Source organism: Rhipicephalus microplus, chromosome 8 (genome assembly GCF_043290135.1).
Source record: "Rhipicephalus microplus isolate Deutch F79 chromosome 8, USDA_Rmic, whole genome shotgun sequence".
In the NCBI taxonomy this organism is placed as follows: domain Eukaryota; kingdom Metazoa; phylum Arthropoda; class Arachnida; order Ixodida; family Ixodidae; genus Rhipicephalus; species Rhipicephalus microplus.
The window spans coordinates 86,044,682-86,057,154 of record NC_134707.1 but is presented as its reverse complement, the minus strand read 5'-3'; positions in this window follow the sequence as shown (position 1 = coordinate 86,057,154).

The window sequence follows — 12,473 nt, the reverse complement described above, 5'->3', positions numbered from 1 at the left end:
GTTTTCGCAAAATCCTGGTTTAAAGGTGCCTTAGACTACTACATTTTATTAGAAACAAACTAAACCTAGGAAATTTGAAGTGATGACTCACCAAGCGTTCTTCTACTTACTTGCGTCCCGGAAATTCCTGAATCCTGATCTATACCACATTCGCTGAACTTCAACATACCTTATTTTCCCCGCAGAATAAACAGTCATTCCAGTCCCAACTCGTATGTGCACTGCTTTTTTTCCAGCAAGAGTGCATACCTCTCGTTCGTCAGCATATTTCATGGCGTACAACCAGAATGGCAGATTGAAGGGCTCCTACACACAAGAAAAGAAAATGCTAGCATGCTCATCTGCTACACGATGGGCGTTCGCCTGGTGCTTTCAGTTGAGACGCTGAGAAAGCGCATTCAGAGTTGCGGACAAACCATTCGACGGACTTGTGCTAAACATCAATTGCACAACTAGATCTCGACCTCTGACTGATTTATGTGCAATTTAAGGATTCCGGCAAAAGACAAACATTTCCTTGCAATCGGGCATGAAGAATTCATCTGAGTATTTATTTGGACGAAGAACGCCATAAAATAGGCTGAAGGTCTGTATTTCGAACAAGGCTTCGGTGAACGACGGGAAAACCCTCCCACGCTTTTTCGGAAAGAGTACTTTAGAGCTGTTTTATATATACACTCCACACAAGGGCTAATAATGACGTCAGACGGGTGTTGCTTCTCACCGCGTACTCTTCCATCTTTCGTATATATAAAGCAAAAGAAGGTGAAAGCTCAGTCAGTTCATCTGAAAACTACCGAGGGCCAACCACAAAATCTTATCATACCGCAACAACAGATTGAACAAAATACTTCACGAAAGAGAGAGTCCAGCTGAAAATTATGGCTGAACCAAGCACGGGTTACCACAGTGATCACAAAACGATGGTCACTTTCATTGTTTAAACATTGCCTTTCACAAAACCCCTCCCATCAGCCTTTGCGGTGTTTGATCCAGATTCGTTAGACATCCACTTTCAAAGGGTGGGATGGTGACATTTTTTTTTCGTAATGAGAGTTTGTTTATTTAGGACAACTTTTTAGTCTCCGTGAATCTCATTTCATGACTGTAAATTAACGTAAGCTTTCATGTGCTTATGCAGGACCAATGCAACCTTAGTTATCACAATGAAGTTTTCTTCGGCAATCTTTCTCTGTTCCCTGCTGGCAGGCAAGTGTCCAGTCGCACTTCGATATGCATTCTAGCCAGTATTGGCGCCTTTTAAGTTAGGCACAAGAACGCCACTCACAAGTCTAAGCCACATATTTTTACAAATTCAACATGATAGCAATTTGTTGCATAAGGCGCAGAAATATTTGACTACATTGAATGACTACATGAACTACTGTATATCTTTTTTTGAATATCAGGCATCATAGTTTTATCAGGCATCGTAGTTTTATCTTTACATAGTGATCAAAAGATTTATCATTGTTTTCGTCATGATGAAATATTTAATCAGCTTGATTTAGGTCTACAGTGATTTATAAATACACGAACACAATATTTCTGGATTAGCACTTCTGCTTATTCGTGCAGATTTCTCTAAATAGTGTTTGTTCAAGTCAGCTGTCCACAAGCGATGCAACCGTAGGTGTTGACATAAGAGTTGCTGTGGGCTTTGCGTTAGCTAATCAGAGTTTTGAGTTGAATTGAGTTGTATGAACTTCATTTGGCCAACGGTGTTTTGATACCATTTTCACCTGGTGCACTACATAAACATGACGCAATGGAAGAACGAAAGAAGGGCAGTTCATCGTACACTTTAATAAAGTTCTTTATGCCACAGTTCCTGCTTTATAACTGACAAATTTTGTGTCATCTGTTAATTATACCAACTGCAGCTTTCCTGGCTGACACTACTGTAGCTCATGATTCGAAAGAAATATCAGGGAATGTAATGGGACGTGCTGGTAAGCCCTAATCACTTCTTTCTGAAGCAATCACTAGATAACTTTTATCATCCGTCTTTTTTTCTATCAGAAGACAGCATGCCCTTTCATTACCCGCGGTGCTATTGTCTTTACCTTCAGCCATTTTAATCGTTGGTGTTTAGCATATTTTACTTTCACTCCTATATTCTGACAGCAGAAACGTTAACACTGTAAGGAACACTATTTCATTTTTCCGGTCGGTAGTCGTGTAATGAAGCTTAGAAACTCTGTATTAGGTCGTAAAGTTCATCGTCCTTTCTAGCGACTCTTTGTCAGTAGTAAACGTCGCCACCTGTCAGATACAATGCCGCTCGTGCTGGGAAACCGCGCTCCGCATGCAGTGTCATCATAACGCATTATCACGCAGTTATGTCGAATCGGCACCTTTACACCCGCTAAGATATCATATTTTGCGCATTTTCTTCATTTGTTCTCTAATTTCAACCTTTGGTAAGTGTTTCTGATCTCACACAGTAGCGCATTGATTGCCATTCTAGGATGAGCACTGCAATTTAGCGTCCAAGAGCAAATACAGTTATAAGAGAACCCACTTCGCGATGGATAGGGGTATTAAAACACTGCAGCACATTATGGATATTGTGGCCAAGTAGAACCGAAATATTCGTTAGTCACAGAAAACGTATTACCGCATAACACTGCATCTCATTCCTCCTCAAAGGTTAACACATAAGTCACAAGGGCTTTGTGCGCTTTCTTAAGTAATCCTTCACTTTTTTCTGACCTTGTTCATCTATTGCTATACTCACTTGTAAGAATAGAGCATAAAGGAAAAATATTATAACATGATTGTTTCGTGTAGCCTTATTTCTCCTTGCAGCTAATAGCACATATTATTAATAAAATAGCAGGAGAAATCACCTGTAAGCTGAAAAGCTTAAAAGACAGAAAAGACCTCTAAAATGTGATGGCAATGTTCTTTGCTTTTAATTTAGCAAATCTATAAAACAGAATTTTGAGAAAACTAACATCGCTTTAGTCATTTCAGAACTCATCTGTACTGCATGAATGCAAATGATTGGTCTCGGCATGTTCGTGCAGCAACAATATGAAACTGTTAGGAGCATGAAGGCAAGAACTCGTACAGATTAACTAGAACCAGGTCGGTCAGCATTCCCTCTGTTTCACTTTGTAAATGAAGAGCACGTGTTTCTGCACAACCAGTTACAGTCGCATAGTTTTGCTCCTACTTTTAAGTTAAAACCTTTTAAAAGATCATTTTTATACCACTTTCTCTTCCTACGCGTTCAGTTTTTATACCATCTTACCCTTTGTCGACTTCTGTTGTTCAGTCGCTTTAGTTTGTGTTCATTCGTGTTCATTTGCGCTGGCCAGCCAACGTGACATACGGCAAATGAATGTCCCAATCCTGGTGGTCTGCCGCAATATATTTGACGAGAATATCAGTTATGGTCCTCTTGAGACGCTCTGTGAGACCATCCGGCTGGGGATGGTATGAAGCAGCAACTGTGTGCTTGGCATGGCAAGACTTCAGTATTTCGTGAACGACAGCTGAGAGGAACGTGCGGCCACGTTCGGCGAGGAGTTGGCGGGGAGCTCCGTGCATTTATTTTATGTCGTACAACAGAAAGTCCGCTACATCGGTAGCGGAACTGGTCGGGAGTGCTCGTGTGATTGCGTCCACGTCATGTAGTCTGTGGCAACATCAATCCATTCATATCCGGCTGTGCAGAGTTGAAAAGGGCCCAGCAGGTCGATACCAACTCGAAAAAAAAAAGGTTCAGAGGGTCAGCGGGAGCGTCGACCGAGGGTCAGCGGGAGCGTCGACCAGCTGAAGATAGCGAGCTGGAAGGGCGTGTAGCGTTTTGCGACGCTGGCAGGGCTCACAAGCGGCGACATAGCGTCGAACAAAGCGAGCAAGTCCTGGCCAAAAAAAAAACTGACGTCGCACACGGTCGTACGTGCGAGAAACGCCCAAATGGCCCGTCATGAGAGCGTCATGAAGTTGATGCAGGACGGTGGAACGCAGGTGCACTGGAATGACAGGAAGTAAGTCTGATCCGAAGGAATCAAGGTTACGGCGATACAGGATCCCGTCTTTCTTCAAAAACATTCATAGGGACGGGTCGCGAGGCGTCGACTCCAGTTTGTCAATGATGGCTCGTAAAGAAGCATCCCGACGTTGCTCTTCGCCAATGTTCAACAGCTGCGACACGGAAAAAACGTCCGTGATAGCGTCAGTATCGGTTGCTTCGTCAACAGGGTAGCGGGATAAACAATCCGCATCCTGATGTAATCGCCCTGTTTTGTACATTACAGAGAACGTGTACTCTTGATGGCGTAAAGCCCAACGAGCAAGACGTCCGATGGGGTCCTTCAGGAAGGCTAGCCAGCAGACCACGTGGTGATCGGTGACAACACGGAATGGGCGCCCGTACAGTAGGACAAAACTTGGCGACTGCCCATACAAGGGCGAGACACTCGTGCTCCGTAATGAAATAGTTGTGGTCTGCTGGGGATAGCAGTGGACTCGCGTAGGCTATTACACGGTCGTGTCCCCGTTAGTGCTGCAATAGAACAGCTCCTAAACCATGTCCACTGGCGTCCGTGTGAACCTTGGTTGGGGCTGATGGATAAAAGTAGGCCAAGATTGGTGGCGTTGTAAACAAGCTCGTACGCTGGCAAAACGATGATGCTAGGCCATGGCCTTAGTAATAAAAGGCGGCTTTATTCAGAACACCTGTGAGGGGTGTGCTATGGTCGCAAAGTCCTTAACACGGCGTCTGAAATAGGGAAACAAGCTCACAATACTACGGACATTTTTTGTGGTCTTCGGAACGGGAAAGTTTGTAACTGCGCGAATTTTTTCTGGGCCTGAACGAACGCCTGGGAATCGACAAGGTGACCAAGCACGGAGATTTGACCAAAAGCAAAGTGGCACTTGGAAGCGTTCAAATGTAGTCCGGCTCGACGGTAAACGTCAAGAACAGTTTATAAACGATCGACATGCGAGTCAATTCTGGGCGAAAAGCCAATAACATCGTCAAGGTAACACAAGCAGGTGGACCATTTCATGATGATTGATTTGTGGGGTTTAACGTCCCAAAACTACCTTATTGATATGAGAGACGCCATAGTGGAGGGCTTCGGAAATTTCTACCACCTGGGGTTTTTTAACGTGCACCCAAATCTGAGCACACGGGCCTACAACATTTTCGCCTCCATCGGAAATGCAGCCGCCACAGCCGGGATTTGATCGCGCGACCCGCGGGTCAGCATCCGAGTATTTTAGCCATTAGACCACCGTGGCGGGGCATGGTGGACCATTTCAAACCTTGGAGCAATGAGTGCATCATTTTTTGATGTATGGCTGGTCCATGCATTTCAAAAACCAAAGGGCATCACCCTAAACGGATAAAGACTATCAACAGTAATCAATGTGGTCTTTTCACAGTCCATCTCCTCGACGACCATCTGCCATTAGCAAGTGGTTTCAACAATCTGCTGGTGTAGAAGCTTCTCCTCATACCTTGCACTATTTACAAACACAGGCTCTTGGCGAGACCTAAACTGGCACATCCAACGATGTGCCTTAAAAGTACTGGTGGGCAAGAAGAGCATTAGAAAATATCCCGCTGATTCGCTACACTTTGCTTCCCTTATTTGGCAAAGTATATTTAACAAAATGTTCGTTTTCATTTCATTTAATTTCATTTTATTCACCCTTAAGGCCATAAGTATTATAGAGGGCAGTGGTTACAAGTAGACTAGAAATAAAAGGCAGCATGAAAATAATTTAGTCAACGAACGAAAACTCCTCAATATACAATAGCTGTGTAACCAACATGACTTCATAAAAATTTGGAGATATTCGTTGAAATATACACACGTTACTTTTATATGAAAAATAAAGCGAAACTTTCCTGACCCCGAAAAAAACTGGAAAACGTGCTTCATCTTTTAAAGATATGAACTGGGTAGGAGGCGACCGGTAGTTTTTTGGGGTGCAGCACTTGGTGCTACTATCTCAATCTCGAAACCGTCTATAACTTACTGAAATCAAGCCTAATGTGACTGACGGGATAAAGTGCCAATTGTTCCTCGATCTCCCTTGCACCTTCTGAATTGTTAAATCCCAATCATACACAGTTTCACATTTAAATCATTCCATACGCTCAAGAGGCATGCCTATGTTCTATATTTTATGCAAAAGTTTGACATATTTCATAATGACAACGACCACATCAAACAGTGTCGCTGAAAAAGAAAATTATTCTTTACTTTGCCAGTACAATAAACATTTTTTTTTGTTTTCGTCATTTGTATCGTGATGCACAGCTTTATTTAAAGCGAAACTATATACTCTATGGTGGAAAAAAAACATTCCATTGCATAAACGCAGAACGGCCTGTTAAAGAGCCCCTAAACTGTCAACAGATGCTTGCCTGTTCCTCTGCTAGCCAATGGCACTCTCCTGATGCCTTCCGTTGGACACTCAGAAAAGTCATTCGGAGATGTGGACAGGACATTCAATCAACGAGTTCTCTACAGACAAGTGCCCAACTGCAACTTCTCAATGAAGTTTCGACTTCTGACTAGTTAAGGTTAATAAAAAATGGCAGCATATCCACGGAGTGAATGATGGAGAGTGGGGCGAAGCATTCGTCCGTCCATGCGTCCGTCTGTGTGACCGTCCGTGCGTCTGTTCATGCGCCCATCCCTGCGTTCGTTCATGCATCCGCCCCTGCGTCCGTTCATGCGTCCGTCCATGCATCTGTCTGTGTGTCCGTTCGTCCATCTATTGAACACTCCAAGTCCCACCATCTCGCATCCTTTTGTCATATATTCCCCATATAGAAGCACCGCCATTCAGTGGACATTCCAAAGACTAAACGAGAGGTGACACACGCACACTTTCTTACGGCTTGCACTTCGGGTCTACTTCCCACCTTCAACCACCTTGAGTTCATGGTATATACTAGTTCACTGTATTCATGGCACTGCGGCCCAATGCTAGCTAAAACTTTCTAAAACCAAGGAGGTTACGCCCAGCGAGTATAACGTAGCAACCTTTTCCTGTCAGATAGTGCTCAATGTACATTCCAGTGGCTGCTAATGTGAAATGAGAGACAGGAGGATTCAGCTTTTAATTTCTTACGGCTTGCGCTTCGTATCCGCTTCCCCCCTTTAACCACCTCGAATTCATTCATGGTATATACTAGTTCATTGTATTCATGGCCCTGCGGCTCAACGCTCGCCAAACTTTTCTAAAACTAAGGAGGTTACACCCAGCGAGTATAATGTAGCAACCCTTTCTTGTCCGATAGTGCTCAATGTACATGCCAATGGCTGCTAATGGGGATGGCAGCGTGCGCGTTGACTAAAAGCCGAATGCTCCTGTCTCTCATTTTTTATTGTTAAACAACGCACAGAAGAAATCTCTCACCGGCACCACCTTGGAGGTCAAATGTTATACCTATTTCGGGTATGTGCAACTGGTGGTTACGTACTACGAGGGACACCCAAGCCACGCCATAAGGAGCTTCACCCCTAAATTTGTTTCCATCTATCAATAGGCAACACTAGAGAAAGAATTCACTCTCGTATTTTGCCAGATTCATACGAGGCAGTAACTGAACTAGCGACGCCAACCACTGACGATGCTCTGGCCAATGACAAAATAGAAAAATTAAAAGGGTTCAGGGCATCGGAAAAAATGTTGTATTTTCGGAACACCAGGGCACACTGGCACATACGGGAGAAACGCAGCCACTCCTGCGGTCGCTGCTCAAGTAGGTGGGTTTGACCACATATACAATTTCCTACACCGTAGTTCCAGAAGGCTCTCCAAGTAAAGTGATGATTCATTACATTCGCACTAAATTGAAATCAGACTGAAAGAATGTACTGTTGGAAGCTACACCAGGGTGCATGCTAAATTACAAAGGGTGGTGTACACGTCAACACGAATGTTTACGGAACAAAGTATTGGTAAACTCTTCATAAACACTGCACATACTAGACAAGTGGCAGCAAGCTAATCAACCTTCGAGTCACAATACTTCCACACGATAGAACATATTGACAGAAATTGTGCCGATACAATTTAGAACACCTGATTTGGACATGCGCGGCCTTCTCAAAATCATAGGGCACATTCATCATGTGCTGCAAGCCGACAGGATCACTCTGCAGAATTTAATGAAGTCAGATCATTAAGCGCAGAAAGCTCTCGTCATATACGGTAGCCAAAGTGGCCTGTTTTCACCTGACCTACGCGAAGGCGTGACTTGAAGCTTGTCTTCGCCCTTCATGCCCCTTGCCCCGTTCTCACCTCATCAACTACGGAGGCAAAGATTTGTACTTTCTTTTAATAAAGGTCACATTCATTCATTCTTTGCAATCAGTCTCACAGCACCAATCTAAATAATCATATTCGTAAAGAACACTGCAAAACAAGCCCTAGAATCGAATTATGAGTAAAAAGGTGCTTGTAAAAGATGACAACACCCTTCCACGCGATCATAATGAAGATTAGGTTCGAGCTGCTTTACGGGCTGCTTACAGCTGCTTTACACGGGCTACGAATGACTTCAAAAGAATCACGCTTCCCCGCGCGAGTCAATGGGTCTCCCGAAACCCCATGGCGCAATGAAACGTGAAGGCCCCTAGCACGCTGCGTTGCGATCCCGAACCGCACAGGGGTCCGATAAAGGGCGCAGCAACGGCCCGTCCCCGGCGCTCACACGTCGCCCTGGCGGAGCGAGAGCGCACACGTTGACACCCGAAAGATGGTGAACTATGCCCGGGCAGGACGAGGCCAGAGGAAACTCTGGTGGAGGTCCGAAGCAATTCTGACGTGCAAATCGATCGTCCGATCCGGGTATAGGGCGAAAGACCAATCGAACCATCTAGTAGCTGGTTCCCTCCGAAGTTTCCCTCAGGATATCTGGCGCGCTCGATGGGAGAGCAGTCACACCTGGTAAAGCGAATGATTAGAGGCATTGGGGTCGAAACGTCCTCAACCTATTCTCAAACTTTCAATGGGTGTACGGGAGGCCTTCTGAGTTGAGGCCTCCCGCTGTGATGAGATTGCCAAGTGGGCCACTTTTGGTAAGCAGAAGTGGCGCTGTGGGATGAACCAAACGCCGGGGTAAGGCGCCCGAGTCGGAACGCTCATGAGATCCCATTAGGGGTGTTGGTTGCTTAAGACAGCAGGACGGTGGCCATGGAAGTCGGAATCCGCTAAGGAGTGTGTAACAACTCGTCTGCCGAAGCAACTAGCCCGGAAATGGATGGCGCTCTAGCGTCGCGCCTATCACCGGCCGTCGCTGGCAGAAAAGCACGAAATGGGGGGATGCTAAGCCGCGACGAGTAGGAGGGCCGCAGTGGTGTGCGTTGAAGGTGTCGGGCGTGAGCCCGCCTGGAGCCGCCGCTGGTGCAGATCTTGGTGGTAGTAGCAAATACTCAAGTGAGAACCTTGAGGACTGAAGTGGATATAATATTTGCTTCAATATCTGAAAAGCACACCTATCTAAACACTAACTCAGTCCACTCTAAGACTGCACTTGATCGACCTCGGAAGTTCGACAACAGAACAAGACGGCCAATAAAACACTCTAGAAAAAGGACAGGGTGGTCTGCTGAAAATGGCCTTTGAAGCAATTACAGTGTACCACAAGGAACACGAAGCCGCTATCACTACCATTGCCCTAATGTAATACTAAAGCATAGCTTCCTCCATATCAATACGTTCAGTGCTGGTCATAGCTTAGCTGAAAAATTCACCGGCCAATATAGAAACTGTTTTTGCATATGATATTTACTTTGAAACTGACGAAGGCTTCGCAGTTTTATGTGCTCTAGTTTTATGACACAAAAGTAATATAAGCTTCCTTTTGCCCACGCAGAACAAGCTCCACATTGATTTCCGCGATGAAGCTTTTCTCGGCAATCTTGCTCTGTGCTCTTCTCACCAGTAAGTGCCCCAATACCCCTAAAAACGTTTTGTAAGCAGGAAAGATTCTATATTTAAAATTAGGCACCAGAACGCCATCATAAATTTGGGTTCTGTACTCTCACAACTAAAACGCGAGTGCGATTTGTTCTTTAAGGTGAAAAACATTGGGCTTTTGTTCACTGTTTCTTGCGTGTTCTCTACGTTAGACAAAGATTAAAGAAATATTACTGTTTTAGTTAAAACTACATCATCTTCATTTAGCCCGCAGTGATAAAAACTTATGTAACAATTATTTCCTAATTATAATTTCAATTCATTCGTGTAGCAGTTGGACAAATATAGGCTGTTCTAGCGAGCTTTTTGAAGTTGAAAGAACCGCTTCTTTGGCATAACAGTTGCCATCAGCTTTGCGCTGTCTACTGAGAGCTTTTGGCATGGATTTTTGGTGGCGGCGTAAACTTGTGTCTTTGTGTCGTTGCCTTGTGCCCTTGGAGAAGTTTGAGGGGCAAGCAATCTCCCGCGACACACTGACAGGCCCACTTCAAACCTGTTGTTGGCTCTATTACCATTATGACTTGGTGAAGTACCAAAAGAAATGACGCATAGAAATATCAAAAGAAGGATAATTTTTGGAAGGGTTCGTGGTCGCTTGAGATCCTACCGAAGAAAGGGTGGTTCTTCATTTTAAATTTATGCCACAATATTTGATGTACACTTGCCAAAGTTTATACTATCTGCTTATTAAGCGCAGTATTCGCTTAATAAGCGCAGTATTCGCTCATTAAGCGCATATTATTAGGCGCAATCACTGTCACCGTTTGTGCATTGTCACCGGATGATGCAGAATCAGCACATTTGCACATGCTGACATTGACTTTTTGGTTCCTCGACATCTTGGCGCCACCCATTCCGGAGAATAGGCATCAAATTGTACGGTGCCTCGCTTTTTAAACTAATTCACTTACTGATGGAAAGAAATAAAAATGAGTAGGCTAACCATTACACGTTAATAATTTTATTCAAAAAGTTTCTAAAAATCTTTATAGTACTAGAATTGACAGATGAAAAAATTGACGTAACTCTAACAAAAAAAGCTAACTTAGAGTACACCTAGCACCACTCAATTTTCAAACTCTCGTAAAATTTCCATAGAGCGTTAAAAACACTCCTGTGGATAAACCCGAATACAGTTACACGAAGTAAAAGAGCCAGCGAAAGTGCCGAATTCAAATCCAGCTTTCAAATTAGTTCTGCTAGTAGTCTTTTCTTTTACATTTAAAACTTCGGGGCGTCAGAAAGAATTATTATAGATTCGGTCTCAATTCAGTGAAGGCATAAACGTGCCTGGGCTAGACCTAACCAGGAAAGGCGGAAGTTGATTTCAGGGACTCGACAGCGCAGCCTTGTCATAACTATTTCTTCTTAGCCAGACGAATGAACTTAAGCTGTGAAAATCATACAAAAAATGGCAGCATATCCACAGAGTGAAAGATGAATAGTGGGGCGAAGTATCCGTCCGTCCATTCGTTCTTGCTTCCGTCCATCCATGCATGCGTCTGTGTGGCCGCCCGTGCGTGCATCTGTTCGTGCGTCCGCACGTTCATCTGGGCGTCCATTCATGCGTCCATTCGTCCATGCAGCCATCCGTGCGTTCGTCCATGCATCTGTCTGTGTGTCCGTTCGTCCACCTATTCAACACTCCAAGTACCACCATCTCGCATCTTTCAATTATATATTCCTTGTATAGAAGCACCGCCATCCAGCGGACATTCCAAGGACTGAACGAGAGGAGGCACACGCACACTTTCTCACTGCTTGCGCTTCGTGTCTACTTCCCACCTTTAACGACCCCGTGTTCATGGTATATACTAGTTCACTGTATTCGTGGCACTGCGGCCCAACACTCTCTTCACCTTTCTAAAACCTAGGAGGTTACGCCCAGCGAGTATAACGTAGCAACCCTTTCTTGTCTTCTGTGCGTTGTTGAACAATTGAAAATTTGCAGCGTGCGCGTGAACTAAAAGCCGAATTCTTCTGTCTTTCATTCCCCCTTACCTGCCATTGGCATTTACATTGAGCACTATCTTTTATTGTTCAACAACTCTGAGAAGAAATCTCCCACCAGCACCACCTTGCAGGTCAAAATGTAAAACTGGTTACACACTACGACGACTACTACGACTACGAGGGACGAGCGAATGCCGCTATAAAGAGCTTTACCCCTAAAACAAAGAAAGGTTCTTGAAGTTATGCAGTCGTATTCTTTACAAACCGTGCTGCTGTGATATACGGCAGCGTAGGCAAAACAAGAAAAACAGGACCATCGTAGGATGATGTTGCTAGTGCATTTGCATGCTTATTGAGAGCTTAACCTCCATGACCTGGTGCAAACACTAGTCGAACGAGTGGTACACGCTCAGAATCACCGAATGAATGTCCCAAAGGCACGTGAGAAATTAGTTGCTCCTAAGAGAGGACAGAGAGGGAGGCTGTTTTTCGAAGTTATGGAGCATGATTGACGTCTGAGTTGAAAAATTCATTTTTGGTTAGATTCCGGTATT